We start from the raw sequence: 25,481 nt of genomic DNA, 5'->3' as shown, positions 1-25,481 counted from the left end.
TGTGTTTTCAACGTCAGCTCACATTCTTACAATAGGGTCTTCAATGCATTGTGCAGATTGTGAAAAAACATTTCATTTCAACTGGTCGACAAAGTCATGCCATTTGCCTTGAAAAGGTGTATGTATCGCGAACCAATGTTCTCATTCTCACAGGAGAACATCCCAGCAGCACTCAAGAAGTCGCACTTGCTTCTGTTGATGAGACCCCTTCTGACCTCTGGCTGCCGACAGAAATCATTGGAATACGTCCACACTATTCTCAGGGGTATACATGAGAAAAGCACCTTGGAGGTAGGAAAAATGTGCTGCACTACGTTCATCATAATCTTCAGTTCACAGTACACACGGGAACAAGACATATAACCCAAAAAGAAGGCTCCAAAGTACACAATCACAACATTAACAGTTGCCTAAGAGGCCACGCACCAATATTCTACAAGCAGTCCGCCGAAACAGAATGCTTCGACACTACACCACAAAGTGTCCACTCCTTCCAAAACGAAATTGCCTGATAAGTCTTCTTATACACGGACAGATCTTCCACGAAGGCATCACCCACGAGGAAAACTGTGGGTCTTGCCATGTTTGCCAGCCGCAGTACACAAAGTAATTGAAAAAGTGAATGCCACCCTTTCCTGTTACGCACACCCTGAGCCCCTGGTTGGCCAAAGGCCATAGTCCCATTCCCATTGTCCAGCATGGTAAGAAGCGCAGAATGTGGCACATGCCTTTCCGCAGGGACCGCGAGGGCCACACCCCTCCAAAGCTGAAAGCTGGAGCAGACATTCTTCCAATCTTCTCTGCAGCACTACCTCATTGGCTTACGCGTAAGTAGGCACACACGCATCCACCAATCTCATGAAAGCCGCCATCATCCAACAATGTCACTCCTGTATAACACTTAAAATGTACAGTTACGCATTTACAATACAAGTATTGTGCCATTCCAAAGCATGTCCACTGTAAAGTTTACTAAAAGTATGCACGATTTCGCCATCCGCATACAGCCACATGGCCATCCAGGATGTGGCACATGTAATCCTGAAACTAATGCACAATCTGCAACCTTTTCGTGATAATGAGGGCGGGGGGTGGCGGTGCAAGAAATATCAAGCTGGGTAGGGGATTGGGGCTTCCATCGTAGATGTATAAAGGTTTTTGATTGTTTTTATTTTTACATGCGTACAAGCAACTTTTTTTTCTGTTTATATGCGTTTCTGTTTGTCTCTCCTCACATTTTTACCACATTCTAGTTAATGTTTCTTGCACAGTGTAAAAGAAAACGGCATTGCCAATGCTGCTCATATAAATGCTATTTCTACAGAATGACTGCAAATGTTGCAACCTCATGATCTCATAGTGGGTGGAGAACATGCCAGCAGTCTGCATAAATTCACTCATGCGTCTCTTTATAACACACCTTCCGACCTCTGGCTGGGGACAAATTACACCGTCAAGGGCCCATACCCCTACTGCTGTTATGCATGAGAAAACGACCTTGGCAGTAGCAAAATTCTGCATCACTGCGTTCCGCAACCTCTTGAGGTGACTTATTAAACGTCCACATGACATGTAACCCACATGTACACTTCCATAGTGCACGGCAACAAAGTCAACGCTCGTGATGGAGGCCACATATCTGCAAAGCCGAACCATCCTGCCAAAAATGCAGTCACCCTGACAGCCCCAGAAAGCATTGCTCCTTGGAAAGCTGACATTACCAGCAACTCCTCTTTGCACACAACACCTGTGCAGATGGCACACAAAGGTATCACCGACAATAAGCACTCTGCATCTCTCAATCTCAACCAACCTCACAACACAGTATTTGGACAAATTGTAACCGTGCATTCCTGTCAACCACACCCTAAACACCTACTTGCTAGAGCAGCACTGCAATTCAATTCCCATGTGCACCATGGTCATAATGGCAGAATGTGGCATGTGCGCTTTCCCATCTGCAATGAGGGTCACGGCCCAGTAACACACAGACAATACTTCTTCCCTTTGAACAGGCATTTTTGCAGCACTCCCCCATTGGGTGTTGTCACATTTTCAAACATGCATGCAGCAAGCACATACAAAACCTCTGCATTGCACAATATCATTTCTGTAAACCACTCCATATTTACCGTTACACACTCTTAGTACACATTCCGTTTCATTCCAAAGCCCCTCCACCAGAAACCTCTGTTAAAAAATCAGAGGTGCACCCAGCATATACAGCAGGAGATGGTGCAGTGAGAAGTTGTGTACTGTGGCCACAGTATGCAATGTTTATGTAATGTGAGTATGCAAGAGGGTATGGTTGAAGTGCAGCTTATATGTGCTTGGTTACTATGCCGTGTGCAGATTTATTTGTGGTGGGTGTGTTGAAGGATTAGACTATTGGGTGCATGGCTGAAGGCTGTAGGCCAGAGCACATGCACTCAAGAGCCGTGGGCTTCAGCTCACCCACCACAGCAATGCATGTCTGACTTTGCATCCAGTAGCTGGGGTGCTTGCATACTGTGGTGTGTGCAAATTGGTTGGAGTAGGGCCAATGGTGGGAATAGTTTGCCAGTGAGACAATGCTTTGTGAATGGAAGTGAGTATGGCCATAGTATGCGAATGAAAGTGCACAGGGGTGCAGGAAACAGTGCTTTATTTGTGCATTAAGGTAATTGCTGCACTTTTTTCCTGCATTCCCCTATGACGGTACGCAGGTTGGGTAGGAGTGCTGATTGCAGTGCTGTGTATGTGGATTGTCGTCGTTGGTGACATGGTGACACGTATGGTGGTATTACATTGCGGTGGGTGTGTGCAAGGCCTAGACTATTGGGTGCATGTCTGAAGGCCGTAGGCCGTAGGCCATGCACTCAAGAGCCTAGGCCCTAAGCTTACCCACTGCAGAAGTGCATGTCTGACTCTGTATACATAGGCCATGTACTCAAGAGCCTAGGTCTTGAGCACAACCACGTTAATAATGCATTGTTGACTCTGCATCCGTTAGAGGGTGATGACTTGTACAGAATGGGTGTGGAGCATATTTCAGACGCAATTGAGCAGCAGAAGAGAGCTGCCATGTGTGTATGTTTGGTTTGCAGGTGAGGTAACTGTTAGAACGTTGTAAAGTTTTTGATGTGTGGTTGGAGCTGTGCAGAAAAAAATTCCAACAATTACCATAATGTACAAATTAAGCACTGTCTTCTGCACCCCTGTGCACTTTCATTCACATACTACGGCCATACGCACTTCCATTCACAAAGTATTGTCTCACTGTCAACCTACCCACATACCGTTCGCAACATTGGTCCTACTCCAACCAATTTGCACACACCACACTATGCAAGCACCCCCCTCTACCGAATGCAAAGTCAGACATGCATTGATTGCTGCGGTGGGTGAGCTAAAGCCCTAGGCTCTTCAGAGCATGGGCTACGGCCTTCGGCCATGCACCCAAAACCACAGCACAGTAACCAAGCACATATAAGCTCCACTTCAAGCATACCCTCTTCCATACTCACATTACATAAACACTGCACAGTACACAACTTCTCACTGCACCATTCCCCAAACATCACCAACCTGTGCCTAATGCACTGTCAAACCTGCATTGCTACAGTGGCTGTGCTCATTGCACACACTCCCTGCACCGTAATGCAACCATTCATGCCAGCACTTCACCAAGTACCACTATGCACATACACACCACTGGCACCACCACTTCTAACCAACCTCCACACCGCAATGCATATGCACAGTGTTGAATACAACAGTTACCATAATGTGCACACATTACACTGTCTCCGGCAGCCTTACGTCCTTTCATTAACATATTATTGTTCCACTCAGAAAGTATTGTATCACTGCCAACCTAACCACACAATGCTTAAAACATTGCCCATACTACAAGGAATCTACACACAACACACTATTCAAGCACATATAAACTCCCTTCAACAATACCTTCTACCATACTGACAATATGCAAACACTGCACCCATTGGCTACAATGCATAACTTTTCACTGCAGCATCTCCAACCACACATCAAAAACTTTACCACGTTCTAACAGTCATCTGACCTACTCCAACCAATCTGCACACACCAGACTATGCAAGCATCCCCCTCTACCGGATACAGAGTCACACATGCATTGCTACGGTGGGTGAGCTGAAGCCATAGGCTCTTGAGAGCATGGCCTTGAGCCATGCACCCAATGGTGTAATCCTTGACAAACCCATCCCAAATGCATGCATCCATGCATGCCACCATGTCCCCAACCACCGCTATCCATCAGCATAGCACAGGCAGCCGTGCTCCCACCCACCCTATGCCATGTGTAATTCACTCCCCTTCTGAAATTCACCTGCCACCACTCACCACGGAAAGCGGTTGCTGCATACAGGGTGCCAATGTAGAAACAAAACACTGCCTCCTGCACCCCTGTGCACTTTCATTCACATAGTGCGGACGTACCCACTTCCATTCACAAAGTATTGTGTCACTGCCAACCTACCCACATACTGTTGTCAACATTGTCCCTACTCCAAACAATCTGCACACACCACACTATGTATGCACCCCCTCCACCGGATACAGAATCACACATGCATATCTGCGGTCAGTGAGCTGAAGCCCTAGGCTCTTCAGAGCATGGGCTCTGGCCTATGGCCTTCAGTCATGCACCCAATAGTCTAAGCCTTCAATAGACCCACCACAACTTCATGCACCCATGCATGCCACCATGTCCCCAACTACCGCATCCCATCTGCATAGCACAGGCACCCGCGCTCCCACCAACCCTATGCCATGTGCAAATCACTCCCCATCTGAAATTCATCTGCCACCACTTACCTCGGAGAGAGGTCACTGCAAACAGGTCACAGCAGAAGCTATTGTGCCATTACGACAGCTGCCTAAAATCACCACACAAAGTTATCGGCTGTCTGGGTACCCGCGAATGTGCGCAATACACACCAATACTGCAGCCACTCCTCCGTCTTCTTCCACCTATTTACATATGTCACATTAACCACTTCTCACTCAACAGCCCTTTCCCTCCCTTCTTGTGGCCAACACATGGCGTATGGTATATTTTGCAGACCCTTCCACCGGCGCACTGTCCACCGAGACACCATGGCAGTATTTCTCAAACATTGTTGATGCACAGCACGCTTCCCTCCAGCCAACCACCGGCAGCGTCCAAAGTTCTCTGACAGCACACCGTACCGCAAGCCAATGACACTTCGGTCCGCAGCATGAACAGGGAAGTGGGTCCGCAGAGGACCCAGATATCATTCATTTTTAGAGACGTACATTTCAGTCATTTGCAACAAAAGTACTGGTCAGATTCCCACCAAAAGACACAAACGGACGCTTTCTGATCCAAGTCCCTGCTTCTGCTGCAAATTTGGTGAAAAGCCGTCCAGCCGTTCGGTCTGTAGTCATGCGCAAAGTTGTCCCCCATTCAGTCTATGGGGAAAAAATAATTTGGGACCGCCCTATAACTTTCCCTCCTGCATGAAACCTCACCGAAGTTGGGTAAAAAAATTCAGAGCAGTCCATATACTTTTTAACAAAGTTTGGTGAGGATTCGTCCAGTGGGAGTGAAGTTATAAGCCCCAAAAAACTGATCTTCGCATGAATTTAGCAACTTAACCATAACTACACGCCCGCTACCACAGGCCGTGTAATATATATGTTTTTTGATTTGATACTTTCCTTTATATAGATTGATTTCTCTACAATGTGAACAATGGGAAGGTTGTCTGGACCTGGGCAGTTTGGAATTGCTGCTTTAGTAGCTGCTGCTCATTATGCCGGTGCTGCTTTGTGGTGAGGATTTAATCCACGTCTTCATAGGGGATCCTAAATAATGTGCTCTTAAGTTGGCAGAAATGATTATATGCTCCCACTTGATATTGCCACTACCACTATTCTCGTCAGTCAACAGCATGAGATGATTAGAATAATCTGAAGTGGGACCAAGTTGTAATTCACTCGGATATCCAAACTGAAGGAGAAAATCCTTTAGTCCGACATTGACTATGGCATTAACGGCATAGTCATTGCCGGACTAAAGGATTTTCTACTTCGGTTGACTAACAAGAATATTGGTAGTGGCACTAGCAAGTCAGAGCACATAATCATTTCTTCCAATTTAAGAGAACATTATTTAGGATTCCCTGATGAAGACGTGGATTAAATTATTCCAACACGTCGAAAAAAGTCGGAAACCGGAGATTGTTGGAGACGAGATCAAATGAAAAAGACTTTTTCTCAAAATGATTACCCAGATGATTACCCAGATCTACTCCAATATAAGATGACATGTTCTTAAACTAAATTGTTAAAATTCTTTCATGTTGTCATCGGAATGCGCTTTTACATACAGACCTAATTTTTGTGTATGTATTTCTTATGTGTATGTGCGTATGAGAATGTATGTTGATGAATGATTAAATTATTTTGTTCGTCCTGCAACTTAAATGTGATTTAGAGTGTGGATTCATACATGATTGATTCATATTTGTAAATATTTGTATCAAGTCAAATAAATATATTGATACATACATTCTGAATAGAGTCCTCTGGATGCTTTTTCGGTTTTCTCTTGCAGAGCACAACATACCAAAAGTAGAGACTATTGCTGCAGGATGTATATGTCCCTAAAGCAGCATGAGCTCCTTTAGTAAGTTATTCCTTTTTAGTGGCAACATTCCTGTGAACAGATTCTCAATCGATTTGCCATCCTGACATTTACAGGAGCAACATTCTTAGTGGACACTGGTGACAAGGATTAATAATAATGTCTCGCTCACTCATTACGCAAGCATGAAACAGAGACATGTAACCTGCTTCAAATTCTTTGTTTCAGATAATGGTGCATCACTGATCATTAGTTGATAATGCACTGGTGGAGTGGTGGACAGTTAATAGACAACAGTTAATTGACAAGTGAGACATTTTACTGAATACTTTGAATGTTCAGCAGAAACCTGTCGACTACGTTTACTTGTGCGAGTCTGGATGTAATAAGACATACATACATCATTAAATCACAAAATCTTACAATAATAATGATATAAACTGTGATGATCGGTTGCTTTTATGGAGAGCCTTATTAGAAGGGAATAATATAAATGTGATATACCATATGGTCAAATTTGATCAAAAATGTATGGACATTTTAGGTGAGATTTCACAGGGAATATTTTAATGATTCTATGGTGTCATATCTATGATTATATTTATGTGGCTATCAATGTTAGGATTTTTTTATCGTTGACCTATGATGTTTGTTGTTTGTCTATATACAAAACCATTTTTGGTTGGAAGTAATTAAAATAAAAACAAATAAAATAAATAAAAAGGTTATTGATAACAGTTGCAACTCTTAAGATGCAATTTAGCTAACATATCTTATTGAACATATATGTTTAAATCACTTTTATGCAAGTGTATTGATAACCACACTGCTAATTGAATAAAATATAATGCATTGGATATATACAATTACACTCAAAACAATATTTTATTAAAAATGCAATTCCTTTAGTTTATATACTTTTATTCTTAAAAATATATACATATTTTCATGTGTTGATTGGCTTCACATAGCAAACAGTTGTTTCTCATCAATAGAAAAACTCAATAAAAAAAGATTCATCAATGCATTGATGAACCACACTGATTCTCTCAACACTCAGTGTTGCCAGTTGTGACAATAGCAAATCACACCAAAGTGACTTAATCTAACTCTTCTAATCAATAATCACACCAACGTGACTTAATCTAACTCTTCTAATCAGTATACCACCAAATCATTATAGTAGCATTTGAATACAACCAAATTAATTTGATCAGAAACCCAAGTGTTAATAACAACAATGACTGGAAAAACAAGCCTTTTGGAAATTCCTTGCTGAACTTGCTTTGTGTGTTTGCAAGTCTAATAAAGACAAATTACAACTCTGCAAACAATCTGTAAATTCTTTTTATTTATTTGTGTTTTAGTCCAAAGAACTTTTCACAAATTACATATTACATACAAAAAAAAATATTTTTCAATTATAAAATATGATAAAAGGTAGAGAGAAAAGAGAATGAAAATAACATTGAAATGATAAAAGCATTTGTCTATTCATTTTATACAAGTTTCTATTCGTAGTTGTTCTATGTACTTTGCTATTGTCACTTGACCCATAGGCAGCTTAGAGTGAAACAATCTTCCCCACAAATCTTGTGGTGTTAGAATGGTATATTTGTCAATATTAGCAACCATTGCTTATTAATTAAAGCATTGCATTCTGTTAATATATGACCTAGCGTTTCTTTGCATGTTGGAATATTGCAGAATCTGCAGTAAGACTGCTCTTCTTTTATTTGCAGCTGTTGCCTCATTATGTGTCTAGTTTTGATCATATTAAATCGAAACCTCACATAAATTTGTCTATATTCCGGTAAAGGCAATTTTAGCAAACATTGCTCAGGTGTTTTAAAAGCCTTCTCCATTCTTGTGAGTTCATGATAAATGAAATGCTTTTTACATTGTTCAATTGTATGCATCCAATCCATATGCCACAAATTAAATTTTGCTTTGTTGGGATTTGCAATCAATGTCTCTGCAGTGATATCTGCCATATCCATTACAGTTTTTGCAAGTAAACGCCATTGGCACAAAAATGAATGATCAGATGCAAGCATATATTCGGCTATAACACAAATTAGTGGTTCACCAATAGATGTCATAAGGAATTTCCCATACAGGCTTAACACCTTCCAACAATACATGGCATACAGTGATAGCAATCCCAGTTCGTAACGTATAGCAGACATCGATACACATTGTGGTAGACCCAAGATTGTTTCCAAAATGTACTTTCCATGCAAGTCCAGAACTGATACGACATATGACTTTTAGATTCCTAACCATATAAGATAATGGAAGTTATTTTCTGGGTATAAAATGTTATTAGAAGTGCATAAGAAAACTTACAGTAATTATGTTTTAGGAGAACCGCCTGTGCTGTTGCAGTTTGCATTTTTTCCTGAAGATCTTCATAATAAAGCAGATCTGAGTTTCGCTCTCTTATGTTAATTCCAAGATATTTATACTGCTTTATCTGTTCCATTTCATTTCCATTAAGTTTCCATTTATAGGAGCATTTCCTTTTGGTCATTGTACTTATTAACACCTTTGTTTTTCAATGCTAATTTCAAGATGATTTGACTCAGCATATAGTCTTAATTCATTTAAGAGTTTTTGGAGACCAATGGGGGCTTTATAAAAGAGCAACACATTTTCCGCATAAAATAGCCAAGCTAATGGAGAAATCCCTAGACGGGGTGGATCTGAAATTATGGAAGAGAATGAATTACTCATATCATGAATAAAGAAATTAAATAATATAGATGCAAGTGCACATCCCTGCTTAAGACCTCGTTCAGTCGGAATTGAAGATGAAAGTTTACCATCACCAGATAACCGAACCTTAATTGAGGTATCAGTATGGAGATGTTTTATTAAATTCAACAGATTCGAAGGACAACCCAATAAGCCAATTTATGGAATAAAAGGGTCCTGCTTACAGAGTCAAAAGCCGACCTAAAGTCGACAAATGCCATATATATAGATTGTTTGGATTTTGCTATATGATGTTGTATTGCTGAGACTGTAATTAGTTTAATCGAGGTGGCCATCTCCAAAACAAAACCCGTCTGATAGGGGTCAAACAGATTATCTCGATTGATCCATGCAGTTAGATCTCTCAGGATCAGCTTAGAGAACAATTTTCTGGGAGCGTCCAATAAAGTGATCGGACGATAGCTTAATGGATTTGTCTGATCCCCTTTTTAAAATATGGGTGCTATAATTGACTCCTTCCAGCTAATCGGAATTTGTTCTGTGCGCATTACCTCCTGAAAAAATCAGCATTAGAATGTTAGACCAATATTCAGGATTGGCTTTAAACTGATGGTTAGACAAACCATCAGGGCCAACCGCTCTGGACTGAGATAGTTTACCAATGTACATCTTAATATCATCTAAATCAAATTTCACAGGGGAAAACAATAGAGCGGCAAATACAGTATGCGTTTTCAATGGACTTTCTTTGGCATATAGCTGTAAAAAATGTTTAGCCACGTACTTTCAGGTACTGCATTCATCTGCAAAGAAACTTGTGATGTTAAAGTACATGAGTTAAGAAAATGCCATATAGCGCCTGAATTTCTTGAGGCAACAGCTCTAAGCATTGTCTCACCATCGTATTGATATATTAATGATCTACTAGCTACTACCCAATTTCTATATTGTGCTTTTAAGCTCTGATTTCCCGAACTGTATCTTTATCATGCAATTTTACTTGTGAAGTAAATACAAACTTGAAGTATAGTCCTGCTGTGTAGAGCATGCAGGCTTAGCATTATTATTTTGAATTTGGAATGTCAAAAGCAATTTCTGTAGCCATTTGGTGTTACAAATAAGTCGATTACGACCATTACTAACCCGCACTTCTCCCTCGTATCATATCACTTTGGTTTTCAGTGTGAACTGAGAATCAATTTATATGTGGGAATAATTTACAGCCAGTATAGATATAATCAATAACCGATTGTTGTTGGTCAGGATGCTAAGTAAACTTAGCTGGTAAATCACCCTCAATGGCTCCATTGAGCATGATCATCTGTCAGCTATGCATTAAACTGTTCCATCTTTGTGCTCGGGTGGCTGATTTTGTTTGCTATCATGTAAACCATTTAAATTTAGGTCATCGGCGAGAATGATGGCAGTAACCTCTTTATCCATGGCAATGAGGTCAAAAACATTAACTATGTCTGTGAAAAGACTTCATCAGTGATGTTCAAATGATTCCAGTACACATTTATCACTGTGATGCAATGTTGTTGGAAAGTGATCCTCGCCAATTGTATATAACTATTGATGAGAATCCCTTCATTCAGACACAAACCCATTGAGTTTCTTGTGGCTACCAGAAGGCCAGCAGAAGGACGTCCTTTAGATTTGGATGTAGCTGGGTTAATAAGAATGGTATTCTCTTCCCAAACTGGGCTTTTCAAAAACCAGGTCTCTTGCAAAAGTATTATATCAGCACCTTCAAAATTGCTACTAATCTCATTAAACACATGTGAGTAGCCACGAGTATTCCAAGAAAGTAACGCAAAGATATGTGTTGAGATTCAGTTATTGGTCACAGATCTAAGGAATATCATAGTTGTTGTTGAGTATGAAAGTGGGGGTCACTTACTTGTGATACATTTGTCTTTAGAGATGCAGCAGAATACACCCTGTTCGGCCCAACGTTCGAACCGATGTCTAAATCAGAAGATTGGCATATAGGTCTTTTCGTATTTTGGACCGAATTATATTGTAAAAATGACTCGTAGATAAGGGTGAATCCTAAGTCAAAAACCTCTAAGCGAGATAGCCAAAATAGATTTAATATGGCTCCTGATCGTATCCATAATCTTACGTATGATAGATCAGCCTCATGTAAAAATTCCACTTGATCTATATCATTCGTTGATATATCTTCAAGAGCTGGTATATCTGACAAAATATTCAGGACTGATGATCAATTCAGGTCATATTTTCTGAATTGTCTGCTCGGCAATTTAGGATCACTCTGTGATAATGTAATTGACTGGAGGAATGACTTGTTTGAGCTTTTTTAATGAGTGGGTCAACATTGATATGTTGGACTTTGGGTTGCTGATTTTGAGGAATATTACAAGGCACCGTCATGCTTTCTCCCTGAGCATGTAAGGATCTCTCAGCAGTACCTGTATTGAGAGAGCGCTGTACAACCTGCTCTAGGTCTGCCAATCTAGCTTCCAAAATTTTCACAATGGACTCTGATGTCTGAACAACATTCGGTATCAAACATATGTAACGGATTTCAATCAGGCACACACCCAAGTTTCGACCAGCATGTAGTGCACAAATTAAACCCTTATTTATTTTTGTCTATAAGTTCAATATACTCAATGATATACCACTCATATCACACCCTTCTCAAAATACCCCCGCTCACACTGAACCAGGAATCAGGCTAGTTTGTAACAGTAAATATTTGTTAAATTGTTTTGAAATTAAATCGCAATATATTTTTAAATTTAAAATTTTAATTGAATGTGATTTAGTCTAAGCAACTTAAACTTTACACATATCAAACAAACATACAACATACAAAAGAAACAAACAGTGTCTATATATACATCATATCATGAATACTAAAACAATATTTAAAACCTTTCAATATCAATCAATACACATCACAATTTTTGTTAAAAAGAAATAAATGTTGCCTATCCAAATTTGCACAATACACTAGAACTAAGTATTAGTGTGGAAATTTCCCTATGCACTTAACAAGGCTAAAGTGCAAATATGTTAGCTAGCATCATTCTCCAATGGAACACCAACACTGGGTAAAAATATCAGCTCTAATATTCTGCCATACTCAATCAGGTTGTCAGCTATCGAGAGTATATTTTTAATAGGTAACAACAATCACCAAGGGGTGACAAGGACAATGAATAATATCTTGAATGCACTGGAAATCAGGTTATGAACACCAAAAAGAATGCAGCAAATAAAATAATACTTTGGGTTGGTTAGGAACAGATAGCACTATGTTTAGAGGTTCTCCCTGCAACACCTCTCAACCCACCAATAGGCAATTTAATAGATGCAAGGAGAGAGCAGGTACTCAGGAATAATACAGACCAAACAGAATATCACTCCCGCCTTCCCCCATTAAGCACAAGAGAAAAAAGGATTTGATTTTTCAACTGTCAGCATGGCTTTAAAAGTGGCTGAGCAAAAACCATAAATGTGGTCAAAAATGCTTAAATTATTATACATTTCTATGGGAGCCGCTTTGAACAGATGCAAGCACTCACAAGCAATAATTTAAACAAAAGAAAACAATTGGCATCTCAAAGGCAAAGTGGGAAATAATTTTAATTAACACGTGTAAAACTTTTGCAAAATGTAAATTTGCGGCAAACTTTTAATATGCGATTTTGGATCAAAACGATGCGAGGTATCAATGGGAGTTGAAAATGTGTTTCTATCTTTAGAACTGAGGGATTTATGGAGGTTTTTGTGTGAGGTGTTTTTCGAAAATAAAGACACAAATTTGGACAAGAACTTCCGTTTAAAATCAGAAAGTATGAGTTATGCCTTTACTCAATACTAGAGCATGCAGGCTAGACAACCAGCTTGGGACGAAGTAAGCTCTGAGAATGATTAATGACTTCGGTAACAGATCCCCAGTGCCATCCCCGGCGGAACCAGTCCAAACACTCGAAGTGGGATTTTTGGATGAGAGTTACACAAATAAAAATGACTATGAAAATTATGCTTTAGCAAATCGACAGAATAGATAGCACTAAGATTTTGACACTGTTACTGGTTATGAAAGTATGGATCGTTCAGAGATGAGGTTGGAACAAGATAAGGCAAGGTATACAATAGTTCTCTAGCGTCCTATTACTACTCACAATCCACTTGGATTTAAGATATTTGGCCCATCAAGATTCTGGTCAATGGATCGGGTCTATCAGGGAAGGACAGCACATCAGGTGTGGGACAGGATCAACTAGGCCGGTCACTGGAACTGCACGGGATCTGCCCTTCTTGTTTCTGGATATTTCAGATCATCGCGATGGCGAGTTCATCAGGCAAGCATATGGTAGCAAGTCAGAGAGTTTCAGGCTGCTTCCCCACATTACAGTGCTCCACTGGGTTGTAAGGATTAGTTGAGGATTAATTGGGGATTGAGGCCTAGCTGAAAATGGTTCAGCTACTGTTTGTCCTGGTGATTGGCATGTGGATCTGGAAGGATGTTAAAGGCTGGATGTTGAATGCTGGATCAGAGTGCTTCGCTGGAATCAGAAGAGAGTGTCCCTATGTGTTGCAGGCTGTCTCTATTTATCCTTTCCAATGACATCACAAAAATGGATGTATGGGCCAGCTAAACTAAACTTGCCCCTGTGAACTGGGATTGGATCAGAGCCTCATCTCCGCCTTGCATCCGAGTGATTGGATCAACGACAGATGATGTCAAATTTGTGGTTTGGTTTTTACAATCCTTAGAAACCTTCCCTATCCACTAGTATCAAAATTGGATTTTGTCTAAATACATATTTATACATTTGTAACCTCTATGAAAATCACATACAAGGATTGCATATTTTATGGAGCATCTGTTCATCAAAATCCCACAGCTGTGAGACCATGTTTTGCCTTTTTGCAGCATTTTGTCAATTTCGCCATGAACACATTTTGCAAACTTTCTCCAAATTTCCACAGATGCGTGTTTACCATAGGAATGTGCGTGCAAAGTTTAACAATTCTAGCATAAATACAGTTCCCATAAAACCACATATGCTGCCATTCCTGTTCAGAATATGCTACACAGTTCCACCACGTTTTGAAATATAGGGCCAAAAATTAGATCAACAAATCTGCCCTTTTTATATTTTTCACCACTTCTGATAGCGAGTTAGAAGTCTCTAAAAATGTTCATTACATATTCCTTAGCAGCAAATGGTCAGCCTTTTGTCTGTCTCTGGAGGCAAGGAGCAGCCCCCACCTTTGGGATTTCCTTCTGCAAGCCTAGTTTATGACTTTTTCACACGTCCATTTCCTGGCCTGGAGAATCTGCCATTGTTCAGTCCTTGGTAGCAGAAAAAAGTATGGCCTGCCCCACAATTATCATGGGTCAGTGAGCATCTGCTGAGAGGAATGTCCTCCCCTTGGGTGGAAATCTGTTTTTCAACCTCTTGCAGGCCCACACAGCCTAAGTTAATTATTCATTTCTTGACTTGAAATCCAGCATAAACAAACTTGTGGCATCAGATGACATAGACAAATTACATTCTTAGATTTAAACCTGTGGGATCAAAACAACTAAGATCCGTGTTACATTCTGCAACAGTCCTTTTATATTTGCTAATCCGGCAGATCTTTAGTTTTAGACCACTTTAACGTTTTAATCAGGAGAGCCCATTTGACAGTGGCTGTCACTCACAGGTAGCCCAGTGAGGCTGCACACAGATTTTTGACAGGAATTTTCATTCACAGGTAATCCAGTTTTGCTGAGAAAATGTTTTGCTCTTAACATTTCAGGACTTTGTAAATTCACTAACAGTGCTTCATTAGATTAACTGAATTTTAGCGCCAAGTAAGATTTTGAGTGTCGGTGTTATGTACGGGCATTTTGAAGTTTCAGCAGCAAAGTAAATGTCATTTACAGGCACATTTTAGAGTTTCACTTGCAAAGCGCTGCTGCTCACTCTGCAATCTATCTTTACTTGTCATGGAGCCCAATGGCACTTTTTCTGCAGCGTGTGCTCTGTTCCACCACACATGCAGCATGGTTGGCAGATTGTGCAGCCATCTTTCTGTGTGTTCAAAAACACGATTTTGGAGGTTATGACGCGCACAAGGGTTTTGCTGCCATTTTGCTGTTTCTCGCACCAAAGATAGCAGAGTGAGGCCGCATAGTATAGCAGAGTGGGTCAATACATCCCACACATACATTTCCATTTTTCTGTGTTTACCTGAGCAGACAATTTTTTGGGGGATTTGATAGCTCCTATCAATTCATCAAGCGGCTCATGCACCGTCAATTGATATTTAGCCAAGTGCAGGGGTGCTTTCACTTTGGTGTTTTGCTTAGCTATTTGCTATTTGCTTATACTTAAAAGTGATTGCCTTACTTGCAATTTGCTTTTGCTTTGACAGTCTCGTAAGCCATTTTATGAATTGTTTTGACCCATAAGCAGAAGCCGCACTAGGCAGCATTTTCATGTTCTTAGATTTTTTCAGTTTTGGAATTGACTTTTTCTTATCCACTGGTTTAATTGAAATTTTTGAAAATATTCCAAATTCGGTCATTAATTGTGCCTTAAATGTCACTGGGGCTGAATCTGGGTCATCGCTCCCCATAGATTTGATGACAGTCTCAACTACTATCACAGAATCATCTACATGTAATGCTTTGTCGGCATCATCTAGCAGGGATGTGGCATTATGTCATTAGGCTGAGATATGTTTTTAGCCACTGCTTCATCATGGGGCGGCACCAACTCATCCATTGATACTTCCTTACTCAACAAGCTCTCTTTGTGGTAATGACTTATATTTCTTCTGACAATATCTGTTTGGTATTACTTTGCTCAGTAAGAATTTGTTCTCATAATGCTGTCTGTATACAGTTTTTGTTCTAAGGATTCATAGAGTTTTCATTGAAGTCAATGTAGTGTACAGCAAAGCATTATAACCAAAAGAGCACTGCAAAGATTCATCTCTCTCCACCACTTTTTAGGAGAGCATTGTGAGAATACAATAGAGAGGGGCGATGAGTTTGCTGAAGCCGTTGCAAATAGAATTGGAGATTGAGAAAGAGGGATAAGCATCGTTCTCCCTTTGCTACCCTCATTAACTTCTACATCATCAAGTTGGGCTGGATGAATCAAAGGCAATTCGACAATTTAGGTTATTAAACCAGCAATATTAGGTATGTTGTGACATACTTCGGCATGATTAGGGTCCACATTTGGCAAAATGGTGAACGTAAATATGTCCTGTTGCCTACAACTGTGAACAAGCACATTTCCATTCACCAAATTAGTCGATTGATAGGAATTGAAGCTCGAAGGGAATGCTTGCATATTATCCAATCTTTCAGGTGGGATGTATGTTGGGGTTCCATATTGCTCCTTTTCAGTCGAGGGTATAAAAGAGTAAATATAAAAAGGGTTGTCCCAGTCAACGTAGACATAGTGTGATCACTTATGTCAATTAACGTCAAACCAGGTATTAGGCCGGCCACTTGAATAGAAGTTGTAGGTGGTTCAAGACTCGATGCCGTACTATTTTTCGCAAGATCAATTGAATAAAATGAGCGTATATCTGCAGGCGCTGAATACGCTCTTTCCTTCGCTTTGGCCGAAGAATCATTGTAGAATTCAAAACCTGTTTTGTTTTACAGAGGGTTAATTTGAGATGCTCAATTAATTTCAGCATCTCAAGCTTAGAAGACGTGTTTGTTTTAATGTGTAAAGTTTCACAGTTAGATTTTTACACATAGAGACCAGCAATAATGATTTCAACAAATCAAGTTACCACTTATTATAAAACGTAACTTAATTATTGGCCACAATACCCACAATGATTGATTATTAAAGAAAGGTAAAGACATTCTCCTGCCCGTTCTGTTCAGCTCTCAACAGCATCAGAACAGCCCTTGCAAAAGGGCTTACACACAGGCACGCAGGCACGGGCACAAGTACCAGTCCTTAAGAAGGATTGTGGGTAAGTGGGTGGGAGGTGTTGAACATTATTAGCTCCTTCACCATTCCCATTGAGCCCTATGGGGGCTCAAATAGGAATGGGGAATGGTTTTTGGAATGGGGACTTACCGGGCCTGCATAGGTCGGAATGTCCCGGTAAGTCCCCATTCTGTCTACCCGGTGACGGACACGGGTTTGGAGGCTAAGAGCACCATGGCTGCCTCCAAACTCGGAATGACCCCCTGAGAGTGATGTCTTGGCTGAATTTTGGAAGGTTATGTAGGTTTACTGGTGAGTTGTCAGAAAAAGAGGAGTAGCTAAAGTTTGGGTTGTTGGGCGTTAGTCATATTGGAGAGTTTGATGTCACCCGTTATGATGGGAGGGACATTAGCTGGGAGTCTTTCAAGTAAGAAGTCTTAGAGTAGAAGCGGTTGAGCCTGCCCAGTAGGCAGAAGATGAAGAGGATAGTAAAAGATGTGGGAACGAGATATGCTCAAAGAAGAGGCGGGGATGAAATAATAGACGGGAAGGGCGGAAGGGGTGCCAGTGGTATATCCATGCGATCATGAGACCAACATTGAAGGGTGTTAGTGAGAGAAAGAAGCACAGTTAGTGTGAAGGGTTGCCACAGTGTTGTAGTAATGGTGGATCTATGTTTCAGTGAAAGCCACGATCAAGAGTTCATATTTTTATTTTGTTGTGGGATTGAACATTCCATAGACCACAGGTGAGGTTAGTAGGGTCTACAGAGGTAAAGGAGGTAGTTAGTGGAGTAGATGAACGGGAGCGCATAGGGTGGATGAGTTAGGGGAAATGGGGAAGAGGACGCATGGGAGTGAAGGGAAGGCAGGGGGTAGGCATAGGCCATGGGAGAGACAGGTAGAAGGAACAATAAGGAGGGAAAGCATAACTGGTTGGAGAATGGCTGGAAAGTATTGATGCAGAGAGTGCATGAGGGCCACAGGCTCCTACGTGGGCACAAAATTTATTTTGAGAAATCACAGTGTCCTAGATGACCACGTAATGTTATTTAAGGACTCACAAAATCCTTGGCAAACAAGAAATGCAATTTAAGAAATCATAGGGTGCAGGGTGACCATTTACAGGGTAAAATTGGTATATTCTTTGGTTCATAATAATGATTGCACAGACTTAAGAAGTGGGACTCACATGGTAGTTCTGCAGTGATAATAAAGTGGAAGGAATGGGTAGTTGGAAATAATAGGTTGTCCTAAGACTTACCAAGTCCTAACAAATCCAAACAGAGCATGTCCTTGTGACACCAGGTGGTGGTATGCAACTGGACAGACAAGTAATGGTTGCAAAAGGGTTGGAAGGGCCAATGAGGATGATACCTGCTTCCAAAATGACTGCTCAGGGACAAAGGACATGTCAAATAGTGCTTTAAATGCAGGGGTATTATAGTCTCAAAGATACATTATTGCAATGCCTTATATCTGGGCATCCCCAACAATAGGGTTCAATGTTTTCAAGAACTACAGAAGTACAAGCACTACAGGTTGTTAATATAGGAACGTAATCATACCTACACATAGGCAATGGCTGCAGCATGCACCATAGAAGTACAATATTTATAATCTGGTCATTTTGGATAGTAAAAAAATGAATGCTTCCTTATCAGAGTTTTGAGTAATGTTAAACATGTAATAACTCGCTAACAAGTGAAGACTTACTACACACTTGTGCTAGTTCAAACAATGCATATGAAGACTCACAGTGCTTACAAAATAGAGGCACATACAGGGAAATCTAAAGGAAGAAATAAACAACTTCACCAAAAACTGACAATAACATTCGAGTTAATCATCATGTACACACATTAATTTTATATTTGAGGCCTGCTTATTGCCCCATGTATGTGCATTATAAGCTTAAATTAAACTCTAAGGAAAGTACTTTAAGAACATATAAAAAGGTTAATGTGCATATATATATAACACCTTTTACATTTTAGAAATTCTCATTGTCAATAAAAACAAACAACTAGCCTAATCATGGCAGTAAACAAAAACAAGTAGCCCAGATATGTGATGTCATCAGTGATGTCATCAATTACAATTTTGATGTCATCTTTGATGTCCTGCTTTAGCAGTGCACAGTGTTGGCACGAGTTATGGTTGCTCTGGTTTTTTGGTTTTACTTGTAACCATAATGTCTCTTTAAAAAAGTGTTTTCATTTAATTTCACCGGTTTTTATTAGTGCAACTTAACCATAACGTCCTTTTAAAAAAGTTTTTCAGTGAATATACATATAGATAATAATAATGGTATGCTTTGTTTTAATGAGTGGCCCTGCTTGCGCTTTTTTCCGTTCGCCGCGGTCTCTCTGTCTCGCTATCAAAACGGAGGATAACCCACTGAAATCGACATATACGTATTTTTCTTGTTTTACTTCACACGTCCACTCTATCACAATTTGCAGCAGTGAAACTACCTTAATTCGTTATGTTGAAATGGTCATGATGTGCAAAAGCAGCTCAGGCGCAATGTCAGTGTGATGGATCTTGCTTTGGCTGTAGGATCGGCATACTGACTGACCCATTACACTGCTTGCAGAATCCTACGACGTGTCTGTGAAGAAACTGCTATTATTCTCATATGATGTGCCATTTTATATTGCACTTGGGATCTTAGAGTTTATTAGAATGCCATGGTTCTGGATTCACACTAGCGCGTACCTTGCACAACTGCTTATCAGTGTCGGGTCATGAACAGAGCCTTTTCGTTACTCTCTGCAGCTTCGGCGACATATGCTTGTACAGTTACTTTTTTGCTAATTTATTGATTTATTAAACTTCATGATCATTTGTACAATCACATGAAGTGGCTGCTTTGTGATCATAGCACGGAATAAATGTCCTTGGCTTTCTGGTTCGAATTTGACTTGTTCCAAGCACCTTCTTACCACTTCTTAGAATTTGAGAACGTGTTACTTCCTAAATTAATGCTGCAATGCCTTCTAAATTGAGCAATCAATCTTTGAGACATAACAAAAACATGAAGAACACCTTGCTCCAGGACATTTTGTGAATTCTTCAAGAACTGACGAGCATTTGCACTTCTGTTATGGCTCTGGAACAGAGTATGCTTGTTCTGCAAATGGAATTATATGCCATTAGAGATGATTTGAAAATGTTTAATGGCCGTCTCGAGAGTGGAGCATTTCATATCTGCACTAGAAGATCAAATGGAAAGGATGGAACAAATGCAGAAAATGCTGGTCTTTAAGACTGTGATGTGAATGATAAAATCAGAGTTTTTTATATTACAGAAAAACATTAATGCAGTGATCCAATAGGCGTTAAAGATAATTTTGTACATACGCCTAACCTTCACTAGACAATTTGAGATTCAACGTGCAGTAGGAACTGTGTTACGTAATCAACACATAATGGCTTTGGCCGACCGATGATTATGTATATACTCAGTGTGAATGATTGCCATCTGGCAAGAGTGTAAAATGCCAAGCTTTTTTCAATTTTAATTAATGATAAAATGATGCGGGTAATCCATCCCTGGAAGGGTAGTTGGCTAACCAGACCCATTCATTGAACTCCGTGCAGAAAGCATAGTTCACACCTGTGCACTGTTGCATCAGTATCCTAGTTTTCAGGACCTTCTCTGCTGTGGCATATAGAAGGTTCAGAGTTCCCAGTTTCCCTGTTTGACAGCTGCTGCAGCAGTAAAGTCATACAGGGTAATTCATAGAATTTCGCAGAAAAGTGTCGCAAGCGGCTGGCGCAGAGTGTCCGCGTGCGATTGTCTGAGCCAGGCACGTGCGCTAAAACCGATTTCCGCGCACAGCGTATTCATGGATTTTAGGCTCCCAAACCAGCCGTGGCGCAGGGTATCGCAGCGACCCTGCAGCAGCGCCAGTAACGCCCCCAAGAACGCCCTTGCACAAGGAAAAGCCATCAAAATCGCAAAATCATCGCAAAGGGCTGCGCTAACCCTGGACCAGTTTACAGGGCTGCCAAACAAGGAACGCAAAGCGGGTAACGTGCATATCAGGGGTACGCGTGAAGTTATACACGCGATTAGCCAGGGTACGTGTATTACAGGGGTACGCGGGAAGTTTAACACGCGATTGGCCAGGGTACGTGTATTACAGGGGTACGCGTGAAGTTTTACACGCGATTAGCCAGGGCACGTGTATCACAGGGGTACGCGGGAATTATCACACGCGATTTGGCTGGGTACGTGTATTACAGGGGTACACGGGAAGTTTTACACGCAATTCGGCTGGGTACGTGTATTACAGGGGTGCGCGGGAATTCTCACATGCGATTTGGCCAGGTATGTGTATTACAGGGGTGCGCGGGAATTATCACACGCGATTTGGCTTGGTACGTGTATTACAGGGGTGCGTGGGAAGTTACACACGCGATTAGGCTGGCTGGGTCCTCACAGGTGTTCCCTGTACACCCTCCATGGCCCCTGCAGGCAGCCCACATAACAGGGGACTACCCTGCACACCTGCTCATGTCCCCCTGCACCCCCACCCCCCAGCAGTGCAGGGGCAGCCTCCACCAGGCCCCCACTCATGTCTCCCACCACCCCCAGCCACCAGGGGCACCCTCCACCAGGCCCCCACCCATGTATCCCACCACCCCCACCCCCCAGCCACCAGGGGCACCCTCCACCAGGCCCCCACCCATGTCTCCCACCACCCCCACCCGCCAGCAGTGCAGGGGCAGCCTCCACCAGGCCCCCACTCATGCCCCCTATCACCCCCACCCCCCGCCACCAGGGGCAGCCTCCACCAGGCCCCCACTCATGTCTCCCACCACCCCCACCCCCCAGCCACCAGGGGCAGCCTCCAACAGGCCCCCACTCATGTCTCCCACCACCCCCACCCCCCAGCAGTGCAGGGGCAGCCTCCACCAGGCCCCCACCCATGTCTCCCACCACCCCCACACCCCAGCCACCAGGGACAGCCTCCACCAGGCCCCCACTCATGTCTCCCACCACCCCCACCCCACAGCCACCAGGGGCAGCCTCCACCAGGCCCCCACTCATGTCTCCCACCACCCCCACCCCCCAGCAGTGCAGGGGCAGCCTCCACCAGGCCCCCACTCATGTCTCCCACCACCCCCACCCCCCAGCAGTGCAGGGGCACCCTTCACCAGGCCCCCACTCATGTCTCCTACCACCCCCAGCAGTGCAGGGGCAGCCTCCACCAGGCCCCCACCCATGTCTCCCACCACCCCCACCCCCCAGCCACCAGGGGCAGCCTCCACCAGGCCCCCACTCATGTCTCCCACCACCCCCACCCCCCAGCAGTGCAGGGGCAGCCTCCACCAGGCCCCCACTCATGTCTACCACCACCCCCACCCCCCAGCCACCAGGGGCAGCCTCCACCAGGCCCCCACTCATGTCTCCCACCACCCCCACCCCCCAGCAGTGCAGGGGCAGCCTCCACCAGGCCCCCACTCATGTCTCCCACCACCCCCACCCCCCAGCAGTGCATGGGCAGCCTCCACCAGGCCCCCACCCATGTCTCCCACCACCCCCACCCCCCCAGCCACCAGGGGCAGCCTCCACCAGGCCCCCACTCATGTCTCCCACCACCCCCACCCCCCAGCAGTGCAGGGGCAGCCTCCACCAGGCCCCCACTCATGTCTCCCACCACCCCCACCCCCCAGCAGTGCAGGGGCACCCTCCACCAGGCCCCCACTCATGTCTCCCACCACCCCCACCCCCCAGCAGTGCAGGGGCAGCCTCCACCAGGCCCCCACTCATGTCCCCTATCACCCCCACCCCCCTGCCACCAGGGGCAGCCTCCACCAGGCCCCCACCCATGTCTCCCACCACCCCCACCCCCCAGCCACCAGGGGCACCCTCCACCAGGCCCCCACCCATGTCTCCCACCACCCCCACCCCCCAGCCACCAGGGGCACCCTCCACCAGGCCCCAACCCATGTCTCCCACCACCCCCACCCCCCAGCAGTGCAGAGGCAGCCTCCACCAGGTTCCCACTCATGTCCCCTATCACCCCCACCCCCCGCCACCAGGGGCAGCCTCCACCAGGCTCCCACTCATGTCTCCCACCACCCCCACCCCCCAGCCACCAGGGGCAGCCTCCACCAGGCCCCAACTCATGTCTCCCACCACCCCCAGCCACCAGGGGCATTCTCCACCAGGCCCCCACCCATGTATCACACCACCCCCACCCCCCAGCCACCAGGGGCACCCTCCACCAGGCCCCCACCCATGTCTCCCACCACCCCCACCCGCCAGCAGTGCAGGGGCAGCCTCCACCAGGCCCCCACTCATGTCCCCTATCACCCCCACCCCCCCCGCCACCAGGGGCAGCCTCCACCAGGCCCCCACTCATGTCTCCCACCACCCCCACCCCCCAGCCACCAGGGGCAGCCTCCAACAGGCCCCCACTCATGTCTCCCACCACCCCCACCCCACAGCCACCAGGGGCAGCCTCCACCAGGCCCCCACTCATGTCTCCCACCACCCCCACCCCCCAGCAGTGCAGGGGCAGCCTCCACCAGGCCCCCACCCATGTCTCCCACCACCCCCACCCCCAAGCCACCAGGGGCAGCCTCCACCAGACCCCACTCATGTCTCCCACCACCCCCACCCCACAGCCACCAGGGGCAGCCTCCACCAGGCCCCCACTCATGTCTCCCACCACCCCCACCCCCCAGCAGTGCAGGGGCACTCTCCACCAGGCCCCCACTCATGTCCCCTATCACCCCCCCCGCCACCAGGGGCAGACTCCACCAGGCCCCCACCCATGTCTCCCACCACCCCCCAGCCACCAGGGGCACCCTCCACCAGGCCCCCACCCATGTCTCCCGCCACCCCCACCCCCCAGCCACCAGGGGCACCCTCCACCAGGCCCCCACCCATGTCTCCCACCACCCCCACCCCCCAGCAGTGCAGGGGCAGCCTCCACCAGGCCCCCACTCATGTCTCCCACCACCCCCACCCCCCAGCCACCAGGGGCAGCCTCCACCAGGCCCCCACTCATGTCTCCCACTACCCCCACCCCCCAGCCACCAGGGGCAGCCTCCACCAGGCCCCCACTAATGTCTCCCACCACCCCCACCCCCCAGCAGTGCAGGGGCAGCCTCCACCAGGCCCCCACTCATGTCTCCCACCACCCCCACCCCCCAGCAGTGCATGGGCAGCCTCCACCAGGCCCCCAACCATGTCTCCCACCACCCCCACCCCCCAGCCACCAGGGGCAGCCTCCACCAGGCCCCCACTCATGTCTCCCACCACCCCCACCCCCCAGCAGTGCAGGGGCAGCCTCCACCAGGCCCCCACTCATGTCTCCCACCACCCCCACCCCCCAGCAGTGCAGGGGCACTCTCCACCAGGCCCCCACTCATGTCTCCCACCACCCCCACCCCCCAGCAATGCAGGGGCAGCCTCCACCAGGCCCCCACTCATGTCCCCTATCACCCCCCCCCCTGCCACCAGGGGCAGACTCCACCAGGCCCCCACCCATGTCTCCCACCACCCCCCAGCCACCAGGGGCACCCTCCACCAGGCCCCCACCCATGTCTCCCGCCACCCCCACCCCCCAGCCACCAGGGGCACCCTCCACCAGGCCCCCACCCATGTCTCCCACCACCCCCACCCCCCAGCAGTGCAGGGGCAGCCTCCACCAGGCCCCCACTCATGTCCCCTATCACCCCCACCCCCCCGCCACCAGGGGCAGCCTCCACCAGGCTCCCACTCATGTCACCCACCACCCCCAGCCACCAGGGGCAGCCTCCACCAGGCCCCAACTCATGTCTCCCACCACCCCCACCCCCCAGCAGTGCAGGGGCAGCCTCCACCAAACCCCACACATGTCTCCCACCACCCCCACCCCCCAGCAGTGCACGGGAAGCCTCCACCAGGCCCCCACTCATGTCTCCCACCACCCCCACCCCCCAGCAGTGCAGGGGCAGCCTCCACCAGGCCCCCACCCATGTCTCCCACCCCCCAGCCACCAGGGGCAGCCTCCACCAGGCCCCCACTCATGTCTCCCACCACCCCCACCCCCCAGCAGTGCAGGGGCAGCTTCCACCAGGCCCCCACTCATGTCTCCCACCACCCCCACCCCCCAGCAGTGCAGGGGCACCGTCCACCAGGCCCCCACTCATGTCTCCCACCACCCCCACCCCCCAGCAGTGCAG

General features: G+C 45.3%; 1 long non-coding RNA gene across 1 annotated transcript in view; it reads left to right on the top strand.

Annotated features, from left to right (window-relative positions):
* Nucleotides 1-25,481, top strand: part of LOC138481675 (uncharacterized) — a 782,881-nt gene that overhangs the window by 543,558 nt on the left and 213,842 nt on the right. The window lies entirely within an intron of this gene.

Source organism: Ambystoma mexicanum, chromosome 5p (assembly GCF_040938575.1).
Source record: "Ambystoma mexicanum isolate Mex_15411 chromosome 5p, UKY_AmexF1_1, whole genome shotgun sequence".
In the NCBI taxonomy this organism is placed as follows: Eukaryota; Metazoa; Chordata; class Amphibia; order Caudata; family Ambystomatidae; genus Ambystoma; species Ambystoma mexicanum.
This window is presented reverse-complemented; position numbering and strand designations above follow the sequence as displayed.